This window comes from Hypanus sabinus, chromosome 15, assembly GCF_030144855.1.
Source record: "Hypanus sabinus isolate sHypSab1 chromosome 15, sHypSab1.hap1, whole genome shotgun sequence".
Taxonomy (NCBI): domain Eukaryota; kingdom Metazoa; phylum Chordata; class Chondrichthyes; order Myliobatiformes; family Dasyatidae; genus Hypanus; species Hypanus sabinus.
Genome location: NC_082720.1, coordinates 21,656,211 through 21,670,539, shown reverse-complemented (window position 1 = coordinate 21,670,539; position 14,329 = coordinate 21,656,211). Strand labels below are relative to the sequence as shown.

The window sequence follows — 14,329 nt, the reverse complement described above, 5'->3', positions numbered from 1 at the left end:
GATGAAACTGGCAGCACCCAAGTCCTTTCCTCTGGACTATACCATTCTCAGTTGACCAGGTACTGCACAACCTGTCCAAGATGACGTGAATCCATCAACTAGCAATCCATGTACCCTGGACCACCTTCTAAAACACTTGGTTCCAGAGGAGCAGGGTGAGGTGGTTTGAGGGATCCATGGACAATGGGCTTGGGGCAGAACATGTGGAAGGTAGTTGTGATCCTGAGGGTCTATAGCAGCTTGAGACAGTCAGTGACTGGATTGATATGATAGGTAATCTTGAAGGGACACGTGACCAGGGGAGTTGGTGCTCAGGGCAGATCTTGAGTTGACAGCCAGACACAGTCCCCATGTTGGAGTAGTCTGGCAATTGACCTGGTGGTTGGCAGCTAGAATGGCTCCCTGTGCCCTCTTCCAAGCCTTTCAGTAGTGGCGAACCTGGGACCTGGTGCCTGGTGGACGGGTCTTCCACCATTGGCCCTCTGCGGGTAACAACGAGGTTTGGTAGCCATGAAGCACTTCAAAGAGTGACATAGCTGTGGCCAAGATGTGTAAGTTGTTGGACAGTTTGGGCCAGAGCAGAATATTCTTCCATGTAGAAGGTTAGAGGTGGTAAAGCATTACATAAACTTCACTTGCTGACTAGCTCTTTTTGACTGACTGTTGGTGGAAGAGGGAGCAGAAGGCTCACCAGAAGCAGAAGATGAATTGTGGTTCCAGTTTGACTATATGTTGGAGAACCAAGTCCACCATCTCAGCAGCAGGTTTGGGAAGGGTAATGAAGTCGGCCACCTTGGAGAACCATTCACAACTGTCATGATCACCGTGACCCCATTGGCAGGAGGCAAACTTGTGATTAAATCCATGATGATGTGGGACCATGGGATTCGGGGAACCAATAGAGTCTGCAGGAGTAATTGGACTGGGCTCACCGAAAGCAAGCAATGATGAACTAATGTACATCTGCGATCTTGGTGGGCCACCAGAACTTGTGTCACAGAAAATCCAGAGTCTGTTGTGCACCTAGATGGCTGGAGAAGGGCGAGGAGTGGTCCCACTGGAGTGCCTCAGAGTGCATGGTGACTGGCATGTATGCACGGTTGTCAGATATATTGGCCAGGGCTGGCTCGTGTTGTGGGGCCTGGCAGATCTGGTTCTTAAGACCCCAAGTGATCAGGGTGAGAATCTGCGAGGACAGAATGATGGGCTTAGTGCTGAACTCCTTTTCAGCTGTTTCAAACTGTTGAGACGAGGTATCCGCCTTAGTGTCCTTGGAGCCAGGTCAGTAGAAGATGATGAAATAGTATTGCTCGAAGCAGAGGGCCCAGTGAGCCTGACAGGGCCCATTTAATGATGAGTAGCTTCCTATCTCCAATTCCATTATGGCGCTGTATAGAGTTGAACTTGGGCAAGAAGAAGCCACAATGATATGTCTTCCTGTCAGGTCCTCGCTGGGAGAGGATGGCGCTGGTGCCCGCAACAGTTGCATCCACTTCTACCACAAAAAGTACAGAGGTGTTCAGACGAGGGAGAATAGAAGCAATGCTGAAGCATCTCTTGAACTCCTTAGAAGTGTCGGCCATGGGGGGTTGGTACACCAGATTATCCATGAGGTATATAATTTGGAGAGGGAAGTGAGAGGAGTGGCAATTTGGCTGTAATTCCTGTTGAGATGATGGTAGATGTTGAAGAACCTCTAGAAGTGTTGTAGCTGTTTGGGGGAGTGTGGTCAGGGCCATTCAATGATGGTATACACTTTCTCTGGATCCATGGTTATGCCTTGGGATGAAAGGATGTAACCCAAGAAGGAAATGTCTGGGCTGTGGAAGGGGCAGTACAGTTGGCTTTTGAAGAGATACTGAAAGCCTGAATGGATGTTATAGACATGGCCTTGGGGGTCGTTGGAGAAGATGATGATGTAGTTGAGGTAGACGAACACATACTTGTGTGAGTGTCTTGGAGGATCTCATTAATGAAGGCTTAGGAAATGGCTGAACAGTTGGAAAGTCTGAAAGCATCACCAAGTATTTTTAGTGGCTAGTGGCTCTTATGAAAGTTGTCTTCCATTCAACCCCCACCCCAGCAGATGCGGATCACGTTTTAAGTGCTGTATGGATCTGGGCCCTGTAGAGAGGTAGCAGTTCTTAACGGTGATTTTGCTGAGCCTGTAGTAGTTGATGAAGGGACATAGACCCCTATCTTTCTTTTTGATAAAGAAGACTGCACCGACCAGGGACCAGGATGGTTGAATGAAGCAGTTGTACAGTGCTTTGGCTATATAGTCATTCATGGCTTGGGTCCAGAAGGGGAGAGAGAGAATAGACAACCTCAGGGAGGGGTCAGACATGCAGTTCAAGTCAAGTGAGGTCAAGTCAAGTCAAGTCAACTTTTATTGTCATATCGACCATAACTACTGGTACAGTGCATAGTAAAAATGAGACAACGTTTTTCAGGACCGTGGTTTACATGACAAGGTAGAAAAAACCAGACTGAACTACGTAATAAAAAAAACACAGAGAAAGCTACACTAGACTACAGACCTACACTGGACTGCATAAAGTGCACAAAAACAGTACCGGCATTACAATAAATAATAAACAGGACAGTAGGGCAAGGTGTCAGTCCAGGCTTCGGGTACTGAGGAGTCTGATAGCTTGGGGGAAGAAACTGTTACATAGTCTGGTCGGAAGAGCCTTTTCCCAGATGGCAGGAAGGAGAAGAGATTGTATGAGGGGTGCATTTGGGTCCTTCATAATGCTGTTTCCTTTGCGGATGCAGCATGTAGTGTAAATGTCCATGATGGCAGGAAGAGAGACCCCAATGATCTTCTCAGCTGACCTCACTATCTGCTGCAGGGTCTTGGGATCCGAGATGGTGCAATTTCCGAACCAGGCAGTGATGCAGATGCTCAGGATGCTCTCAATACAACCCCTGTAGAATGTGATGAGGATATGGGGTGGGAGATGGACTTTCCTCAGCCTTCGTATAAAGTAGAGACGTTGCTGGGCCTTCTTTGCTATTGCGCTGGTGTTGAGGGTCCAGGTGAGATTCTCCGTAAGGTGAACACCAAGAAATTTGGTGCTCTTTACAATCCCTACCAAGGAGCCATCGATGTTCAGCGGGGAGTGGTCGCTCCATGCCCTCCTGAAGTCAACAACCATCTCTTTTGTTTTGTTCACATTAAGAGACAGGTTGCTGGCTCTGCACCAGTCCGTTAGCTGCTGCACCTTCTCTCTGTAAGCTGACTCATCGTTCTTGCTGATGAGACCCACCACGGTTGTATCATTGGCGAACTTGATGATATGGTTTGAGCTGTATGTTGCAGCACAGTCGTGGGTCAGCAGAGTGAACAGCAGTCGACTGAACACACAGCCCTGGGGAGACCAGTGCTCAGTTGTAATGGTGTTGGAGATGCTGCTCCCAATCCAGACTGACTGAGATCTCCCAGTCAGGAAGTCTAGGATCCAGTTGCAGAGGGGGGTGTTCAGCCCCAATAGGCTCAGCTTTCCAATCAGTTTCTGAGGGATGATTGTGTTGAATGCTGAACTAAAGTCTATGAACAGCATCCGAACGTATGTGTCTTTTTTGTCCAGGTGGGTTAGGGCCAGGTGGAGGGTGGTGGCAATGGTGTCATCTATTGAGCGGTTGGGACGGTAGGCAAACTGCAGAGGGTCCAGTGAGGGGGGCAGCAGGGTCTTGATGTGCCTCATGACGAGCCTCTCGAAACACTTCATGATGATGGATGTAAGTGCAACAGGACGTTAGTCATTTAGGCAGGACACTGAAGACTTCTTCGGCATTTTTAAAATCAGCATTTCAATATTCTGCTGTTTTATGTTTCATGTGAACATTATGCACTACTTCAACGTGAAAGAAATGCTACACTAAATTACAGTAAAGTTAAGACTAATAATTCTGAGGCATTTTAAGGATTCTGCTGCTGTAAAGATTTAATTGGCCCCTCACCAGATGAATGAAAGAATCATTGTGAAATTGTATCCCATGAAAATAGCAATTGTGCTTGACATCTTAGTATGGAAGTAGTTGTATGAGTTATTTTGACAAGATGACTTTAGCTTAATAATGTAGTTAGAAATTCTGTCATTCTTAAAGGCCTGTGCAAGATTGTACTGTGGTTAGGATATATTACAGGCACTTTAATGCAAGCTAATTTTCGACTCTTTTAGTGCTTATTCTGCTCAGAACCTACTGACCATGGGGACCATAAAATACAAAAAAGAAAATTCTGGAAGTACTCATAGGTCAGACAGCATGTATGGAGAGAAAGATGTAGTTAAATCATAGTATTTTCACTGTTTATTATTTCAGCTGTTATTGAATGGTTTCCCCCTTCATAAATGCCGTCTAATAACCTGATTTTTTTCTAACATCTCCTGCTTCATTTCAACTTCCAAGCATGTGCAGCACTTTGACTTTGGACTATAAATCCTGTCTCTACTATATACAAATGTTAGCTTAAACCTTTAATGGCCCCAGTGTTATCCAAACCAGTGATAAGTCAGCTTGTAAAGAATGTGACAGGCATAAGTCTATAAAATTATAGAGAAATACTATTTACAATAACCACACAAACTCACTACGGATAAATAATTATTCAGAAAATTTAAATGTTTTAATAACTTATGTACTGCAGCATGCATGAAGTAGCATTCACGGGCTTTTGGATTTTTATGGCAGCCCAATTGTATTGTGATTCATGAACCAGGGCAAGTAAAAATAACGTAGGGACAAGCAGAGGAGCCATTGTTGGAATGGACCAGCTTAGATGAGAACAGGCTTGGGCAAGGTAACTTTCTTCTTCATTCTTCATCTGTTAGTGCATAGTTAGAGCAGTGAAGATGGCTCCAGGGGGTGTGTTGTGTACTTTGTGTGAGATGTGGGACTTCTGGGAGTTCGGTGCACCGAACTGTAGCTCCTAAGAGAAAATGTTAAGGAACTGGAGCTGCAGCTAAATGACCTTTGGCTCAAATGGGAAAATGAGGAGGTCATAGATGGGACCCATAGGGAGGTAGTTACTCCAAAGTTGCAAGAAGTAGGTACTGACTGTCAGGAGAGGAAAGGGAAATGGGCAGCCAGTGCAGAGTACCCCTCTGGCCGTTCCCCTCAATAAGAGGTATATCACTTTGGGTACGGTAGAGGGGGATGACCTACCAAGGGGAAGCAACAGTGACTGGGTCTCTGGCACTGAGTCTGGCGCTGTGGCTCAGAAAGGAAAGTGGAGAAGAGGGCTGCCAGATAGCAATAGGGGTTTCCCTAGTTATAGAGGTAGACATGAGATTCTGTGGACATGATAGACACACCCAGGAGATTTGTTGTGTCCCAGGTGCCTGGGCCAAGGATGTCTAGGATCAGGTCCATAGCATTCTAAAGAGGGAGAGTGAGCATATATTGTACATGTTGACACCAATGACATAGGTAGGAAAAGGGAGGAGGTCCTGAAGAGAGAAACACAGGACCTCCAGGGTAGTAAATTCTGTGTTGCTGCCTGTGCTACATGCTAATGAGGGTGGGAATACAATGAATGCATGGCTGAGAAACTGGTGCAGGGAACAGGGCTTCAGATTTCTGGATCATAGGGACCTCCACTGGGGAAGGTACTGACCTGTAAAAAAGGAATGAATTACACATGAACTCAAAAGGGATGAATATCCTTGTGGGCAGGTTTTCTGGAGTTGTTGGGGAGGGTTTAAACTAATTTGGCAGGAGAATGTGAACCAGTATGATAGAGCTGAGGATGGGGCAGTTGATATACTAGCAGATGCAGTGTGTCATCAGACTGTCAGGAAGGACAGGCAGATGATAGGGCTCAAGTGCAGTGTAACATGGGGACAAAATCAGAAAGGTTGATGAAAACAGGACTGAAGGTGTTAAATTTGAATGCACACAATATATAGAGAAAGGTATATGATCTTGTAGTGCAGTTAGGGATTGGCAGGTACAAAATTGTGGGTATCACTGAGTTGTGGCTGAAAGAAGACTATTGTTGGGAGTTTAGCATTCAAGGACATTGTATCAAATGGACAGGCAAGTAGGTAGAGGGGGTGGTGTGGCTCTGTTGCTAAGAAATGAAATCAAATCCTGAGAAAGAGGTGACATAGGATCATAAGATATGAAATTCTTGTGGGTAGAATTAAGAAACTGCAAGGGTAAAAAGACCCTGATGGGAGTTACACACAGACGTCTGAACAGTAGCCAGGATGTGGGGTAAAAATTACGATATCAAATAGAAAAGGTATATCAAAAGGGCAATGATACAATAGTCATGGGGGATTTCAATATGTAGGCAAATTGGGAAAATCAAGTTGTTGCTGGATGCCAAGGCAGGGAATTTGTAGAATGCCTATAAGATGGCTTTTCGGAGCTGCTTGTGCTTGGGCCCACTTGAGGAAAGGCTATTCTGGATTGGGTGTTGGTAATGAACGGAATTTGATTAGGAAGCTTAAGCTTAAAGAACCCTTAGGAGGATGTGACAATAATATGATAGAATTCACCCTGCAATTTGAGAGGGAGAAAGTATAGACAGATGTTTCAGTATTACCATGGAGTAAAGGGAATTATAGAGGCATGAGAGAGGAGGTGACCCAAGTTTATCTTAAGGGGACACTAGCAGAGATGATGGCAGAACAGCAGTGGCTGGAGTTTCTGGAAACAATTCAGAAGGTACAGAATAGATACATCCAAAAGAGGTAGTACTGTATTGTAAAGACAGGATGATGTAACCGTGGTTGACAAAGGAAGTCAAAGACAACATTAAAGCAAAAGAGAGGATACACAATATAGCAAAAATTAGTGGGAAGTTAGACAATTGCAAAGCTTTTAAAAACCAGCATAAAGCAACTACAAAGCCATAAGGAGGCAAAAGATGAAATATGAAGGCAAGCTAGCCAATGATATCAAAGAGGATACCAAACATCTTTGTTTCAGATATAAAACTGTAAACGAGCGGCAAGAGAAGATATTGGATCTCTGGAAAATGATGCTGGAGAAGTAGTAATGGGGGACAAGGACATGGTGGACGAAAGGAGTAAGTATTTTGCATCACTCTTCACTGTGGAAGATATTAGCAGTATACCAGAAGTTCAAGAGTGTCAGAGGACAGAAGTGAATGCAGTTACCATTATTAGGGAGAAGGTGCTTGGGAAGCTGAAAGATCTAAAAGTAGGTGTCACATAGAGCAGATAGACTACAACGCATGGTTCTGAAAGGGATAGCAGAAGACATTGTGGAGGCATTATTATGATCTTTCCACAATTACTAGATTCTGGCATGGTTCCCGAGGACTGGCAAATTTCACATGTCTTTCCACCCTTCAAGAAGGGAGAATGAAAGAAGAAAAATTATAGGCCAGTTAGCCTGACCTCAGTGATAGGAAAAATGAGGGCTCAGGGTATCTTGAGATACATGATAAAATAGGTCAAAGTCAGCATGGGTTCCTTAAGGGAAAATCTGGCCTGACAAGTCTGTTGGAATTGTTTGAGGAAATAACAAGCAGTATATACAAAGGAGAGTAGGTGCATATTGTGTACTTGGATTTTCAGAAGGCCTTTGACAAGGTGCCATTTTCAGGTGATATGAAGATAGGTGGAGGAGCAAGTAGTGTTGAGGAAGTAAGGAGGCTGCAAAAGGAATTAAACAGATTAGGAGAATGGGCGGATGGAATATAGTGTAGGGAAGTGTATGGTCATGCACTTTGGTAAAGAATAAAACTGTAGAATATTTTCTAAACCGGGTGAAAATTCGAAAACCCAAGTTGCAAAGGGACTTGGAAGGCATTGTGCAGGATTCACAAAAGGTTAACTTGGTGGTGAGGAAGGCTAGAATATAAAAGGAAGGATGTAATGCTGAGGCTTTATAAGGCACTTGTGAGACCTCACCTGGAGTACTGTGAGCAGTTTTGGACCCCTTATCTGAGTAAGGCGATGCTGACATTGGAGAGGCTTCAGCGGAGGTTCATGAGAATAATTCCGGGAATGAAAAGATATCATATGAGGAGCACTTAATGGCTCTGGGCCTGTACTCGCTGCAATTTAGAAGAATTAGGAGAGATCTTATTGAAAACTATCGAAAGTTGGTAAAGAGGATGTTTCCCAAGGTGGGAGAGTCTCAAACCAGAGGTTACAGCCTCAGAATAGAAGGACGCTCATTTAGAATGGAGATAAAGAGGCTTTTTTTAAGCAGATGGTAGTGAATCTTTGGAATTCATTGCCACAGGCAGCTGTTGAGGCCAGGTCATTGGGTATGTTTAAGGCAGAGGTTGATAAGTTCTTGATTAATTGGGGCATGAATGGTTATGGTGCGAAGACAGGAGAATGGGGTTGAGAGGGAAAATAGATCAGCCATGATGAAATGGTGGAGCAGACTTGATCGGCCGAATGACCTGATGCTGCTCCTATGTGTTATGGTCTTATAAATGACTTTTTATTTAAAGAGGGAAGTGGAGATGGTAGGCATTAATCAGGGATTTTTAAGATATTATGTCAGCTCTGACAAAAGACCAACTCTATATGCAAAAGCATGTAAAAAGTAAAAGTTGACCATGATATTTGGATATGTTACATGAGAATAACTCATTTCTCTCACGGTTATTGACTGTTACACAACTGGAAATGAAGTTTTTAATTCTGTGTCAACACTTAGCAGACAATTGTAGAGGAAGGATACCATTCAATTCAAGTTTAATTGTCATTTAACCATATATGAATGCTCATGAATACAGCCAAACGAGACAACGTTACAACGGGGTCAAGTTGCAAAGACACATTACTAACAGTCGCACGAGACCACAATCACGTAATAAGAGTCCCTCCTCCCTCGGTGGCTCAGCGGCCTCTCCTCTGGCAGCTGAAAGGCAAGTGACCTCGCAGCTTGAAGCCTGAGTCCATTGAGTTCTAAAAATTCTGCAATTGGCCACAACAGAGCTTGTCTTCTGCTGAGCAAAACCCTGGGAGGGCAGCTCCCATTCAGCCCATTTCAGTTCATCCAGGATAAGAAACTCTGCATCTAAGGTGGTTAACCAAAATTATACATTTTCAGACATTTTTGTCATATCCCTCCAATGAACCCATCCCCACACTCCCGCAATTTATTGTTCAATGCATCTTAAACTCCATTGTCTTACAATGCTAAATGGTAAGTAACCTGATTAATTAACCATCTTAATGTTTTTGAGTGCCTGGGATTACACTAAGTGATGCTTACATTTACAGTCACCCACAGCATTGCTTATAAGAAGTGTGAGATGATTTTTGGCTTACATGAAGCAGTTTCTTTACTTCTCATGATGAACTTACAGTACATGAAGGCATGCTCTTCCTAAAGAACCTTGTCTAATCCAGGTAAAATACTTGAGAGTAGCCACTTTTCCTAATGATTAATTTCATCTTGTTCCAAGAATTTTTTTTCCACCACAGCATTTGAACTTGTTTCCAACTCGACAGGCTGAATATTATGCAGATTTGCATATTTCTTAAAGCAGCTGAGGACAGCATTCTCAGAAGATCAGTCAGCCTTCTTGTATTCCTTCGTAGTCTTGCCATAATAACCTGGCTTCTTCCTGAATTACCAAATTCCAGAAACACACCATTGACTCAGATTTTTTGATTGCAAGCTTAACCCTGTTTCAACTTTTCCTTCATAGCATCTGTGCCTTTGCAAAGGAAGTGCATTGTTTTATTTTTTCTACGTCGTTAGGGGATTGTTCAAACTGTCCATATGCAAGATTTAACCAATGACTAGAATGCACAATATGCAGTCTGGTGTTAATTTTTCTAACTTGCTGCAGTTGCTTAGGGGTAGTATGTTTTTTGGAACAGCTAAGGCATTTTGAAGGTGCCTTTCAGGATGTCCAGAAGGAATTGCAATAGGTTAAGAAAACAAATGAATCATTACATTTGGGATGAATGGCAAAATGCATTGCTGGATGAGAGTAAAGTAAATCTGAGATATACATCCCAAAGAGTGACATCCTAAAGAATCAACAACATTACAACAAAAATTCATACTGGAATGTTTGTAAATTTGAGGAATTACTGCTCTTCATTGACTACAAAGAATTTTGATGTTTTATTGTGCAATTTAGCTAACTTGTGCAATTTATTTGGAACACTCACCTTTAGTATTATTGATAAATACACTATAAAGACAATAAATAGTTATTTGATAATTAAGTTGCTGGTTTCACACTATCAGTTGAATAATAATCTTCTCAAGTTTTTTGATGGAAGTTTTCTCTTCCTGCTTGAAATACATACACGATTTTATTGGGCCAAAAGTATAACATTATATATATCTCTCTCTCTCACTCATCTGTGAAAAGAGGAATTGAGCTAACTTTTCACGTCAGTGTTCTATCATCTGTACAAGGGAAAGGTAGATGGACAAATCCTGATCTGAAATGTAAACATCCTCTCTGTATGCTGCCAGATTTAGTGAGTAATTTCAGTGTTCTGTTTTAACTTTCAGTGGATTTCCAGTGTCAGCAGTTTGTTGCTTTTAGTCATACACAGTGTTTGCCAACTTTGAAAATCATTGATGTGCTAATATTGATCTCATTAATGGTTAAGTCTCATTTAAGAAGTAGTTTGACCATAAGACGTAGGAGCAGAACTAGGCCATTTGGACCATCAAGTCTACTTCACCATTCGATCGTGGCTGATTTATTATCCCTCTCAACCCAATCTCCTGCCTTTTCCCTGTAACTTTTCACGCCCTGACTAATCAAAAGCCTATCAACCTCTGCATTAAATATGCTCAATTACCTTGGCCTCCACAGCCCCCTGTGGCAAGAGATTCAACAGATTCACCAACCTCTGGCTAAAGAATTTCCTCCTCATCTCTGTTCTAAATGGCCCTGAACTCTGGTCCTAGACTCACCCATTACATGAAATTTCTACTCCACATTCTCTCTATCCAGTCCTTTCAATATCCAAAGGTTTCAATGAGATCCTGCTGTCATTCTTCTAAACTCCAGTAAGTACAGGTCCAGAGCCATCAAATGCTCTTCCTACATTAACCCTTTCATTCCTGTAATCATTCTTGGAAACCCTCTCTTCTCCTTTCTCAAGGCCAGCATATCTTTTTTGAAAAGAAGGGGTTCAAAACTGCTCACAATACTCCCAAGTGCGATCTAACTGATGCTTTATAAAGCCGCAGCATTACATCCTTGCCCTTATATTCTAGTCTTCTCGAAATGAATGCTAACATAGCATTTCCCTTCCTTACCACTGACTCACCCTGCAAAGTTAACATTCAGGGAATCCAACACAAGGACTGCCAAGTCCCATTGCACCTTGGATTTTTGAAATTTCTCCCCATTTAGAAAATAATCTATGCCTTTATTCCTTCTATGCAAGTGCATGACCATACATTTCGCGACACAAAATTCCATCCGCCACCTCTTTGCCCATTCTTCTAATCTGCCTAGGTCCTTCTGCAGATCCTTCATATCATCCACAAACTTGGCCACAAAGCCATCAGTTCCGTCATCCAAATCATTGACCTATAACTTGAAAAGAAACGGTCCCAGCACCAACCCCTGAGGAATAACTCTAGTCATGGGCAGTCAACCAGAAAAGACTCCCTTTATTCCCACTCTTTGCCTCTTGCCAGTCAGCCAATCTTCTATTCATGTCAATATCTTTCCTGTAATGCCATGGCTATTATTAAGAAGTCGCATGAGCAGCATCTTGTCAGAGGCTTTCTGAAAATCCAAATAAACAACATCTACTGACTCTCATTTGTCTCTCTTTCCTGTTACTTCCTCAAAGCATTCCAATAGATTTGTCAGGCAAGATTTCCCCATAAGGAAACCATGCTGACTTTCACCTATTTTATCACGTGCCTTCCATAACCCCATTATTAATAATGCAGTCCAACATCTTCCCAACTACTGAAGTCAAGCTAACAAGCCTATAATTTCCATTCTTCTGCCTCCCTCCCTTCTGAAAGAGTGGAGTCACATTTGTAATTTTCCAGTCAATAGACAATAGACAATAGGTGCAGAAGTAGACCATTCGGCCCCTCGTGTCTGCACCGCTATTCTGAGATCATGGCTGATCATTCACTATCAATACCCAGTCCCTGCCTTGTCCCCATATCCCTTGATTCCCCTATCCATCAGATATCTATCTAGCTCCTTCTTGAAAGCATCCAGAGAATTGACCTCCACCGTCTTCCGAGGCAGTGCATTCCACACCTCCACAACTCTCTGGGAGAAGAAGCTCTTCCTCAACTCTGTTTTAAATAACTGACCTCTTATTCTCAATCCATGCCCTCTGGTACTGGACTCTCCCAACATCTGGAACATATTTCCTGCCTCAATCCTATCAAATCCTTTAATTATCTTAAACGTTTCAATCAGATCCCCTCTCAATCTCCTCAATTCCAGCGTGTACAAGCCCAATCTCTCTGCGTAAGACAGCCCTGCCATCCCAGGAATCAACCTAGTGAATCTACGCTGCACTTCCTCAATTGCCAGAATGTCCTTCCTTAAACCTGGAGACCAAAACTGTACACAATATTCCAGGTGTGGTCTCACCAGGGCCCTGTACAAATACAAAAGGACATCCTTGCTCTTGTATTCAATTCCCCTTGTAACAAAGGCCAACATTCCATTTGCCCCCTTCACTGCCTGTTGCACTTGCTCATTCACCTTCATTGACTGGTGAACTAGGACTCCTAGGTCTCTTTGCATTTCTCCCTTACCTAACTCTACACCGTTGAGACAATACTCTGCCCTCTTGTTCCTGCTTCCAAAGTGGATAACTTCACATTTATTCACATTGAATGACATCTGCCAAGTATCTGCCCACTCACCCAGCCTATCCAAGTCTCCCTGTATTCTCCTAACGTCCTCTTCGCATGTCACACTGCCACCCAGTTTAGTATCATCAGCAAACTTGCTGATATAGTTTTCAATGCCCTCATCTAAATCATTGACATAAATCGTAAAGAGCTGTGGTCCCAATACAGAGCCCTGTGGTACCCCACTAGTCACCTCCAGCCAGTCGGAGAAACACCCATTCACTGCTACCCTTTGCTTTCTATCTGCCAACCAGTTTTCTATCCATGTTGAAACCCTGCCCCCAATGCCATGAGCTCTGATTTTACTCACCAATCTCCTATGTGGCACCTTATCGAATGCCTTCTGAAAATCTAGGTATACAACATCCACTGGCTTACCCTCGTCTAACATCCTTGTTACACCCTCAAAAAACTCCAACAGATTAGTCAAGCATGATTTGCCCTTGGTAAATCCATGCTGGCTCGGCCTAATCCTATTTCTGCCATCTAGATGTGCCACTATTTCGTCCTTAATAATGGACTCAAGCATCTTCCCCACGACTGACGTTAGGCTAACAGGGCGATAGTTCTCCGTTTTCTCCTTCCCTCCCTTCTTGAAAAATGGGATAACATTAGCCACTCTCCAATCTTCAGGAACTGATCCTGAATCTAAGGAACATTGGAAAATGATTACCAATGCATCCGCAATTTCCTGAGCCACCTCTTTTAGAACCCTCGGATGCAGACCATCTGGACCCGGGGATTTATTAGCCTTCAGTCCTACCAGTCTACTCATCACAGTTTCTTTCTTAATGTCAATCTGTCTCAATTCCTCTGATATCTTATGACCCTGGCCCATCCATACATCTGGGAGATTGCTTGTGTCCTCCCTGGTGAAGACAGATCTAAAGTACGCATTAAATTCTGTTGCCATTTCCCTGTTTCCCATAACAATTTCTCCCAATTCATTCTTCAAGGGGCCAACATTGTTCTTAACTATCTTCTTTCTCTTAACATAGCTAAAAAAGCTTTTGCTATCCCCTTTTATATTCCTGGCTAGACTGAGCTCATACCTGATTTTTTCTCTCCGTATTGCTTTTTTAGTTAAGATCTGCTGTTCCTTAAAACTTTCCCAATCATCTGTATTCCCACTCATCTTAGCCCTGTCATACTTCTTTTTCTTTAATGCTATACCATCTCTGACTTCCTTTGTCAACCACTGTGGCCCCTTCCCCCTCTTTGAATCCTTCCTTCTCATTGGAATGAACTGCTTTTGCATCTTTTGTATTATGCCCAAGAATATCTGCCACTGCTGATCCACTGTCTTTCCTGCCAGGGCATCCGCCCATTTAACTTTGGCCAGCTCTTCCCTCATGGCTCCGTAGTCTCCTTTATTTAATTGCAACACTGACACCTCTGATCTGCCCTTATCCCTCTCAAATTGTAGATAAAAACTTATCATGTTATGATCACTACTTCCTAATGGCTCCTTTACTTCAAGATCACTTATCAATTCCTGTTCATTACA

The 14,329-nt window shown here is 43.1% G+C and overlaps 1 long non-coding RNA gene across 1 annotated transcript in view; it reads left to right on the top strand.

Annotated features, from left to right (window-relative positions):
* Positions 1-14,329, top strand: part of LOC132405362 (uncharacterized) — a 49,973-nt gene that overhangs the window by 21,771 nt on the left and 13,873 nt on the right. Inside the window, exon 2 of the long non-coding RNA XR_009515832.1 lies at positions 6,946-7,045. This is a non-coding gene — a long non-coding RNA (uncharacterized LOC132405362). The remainder of the gene's footprint in view (positions 1-6,945; positions 7,046-14,329) is intronic.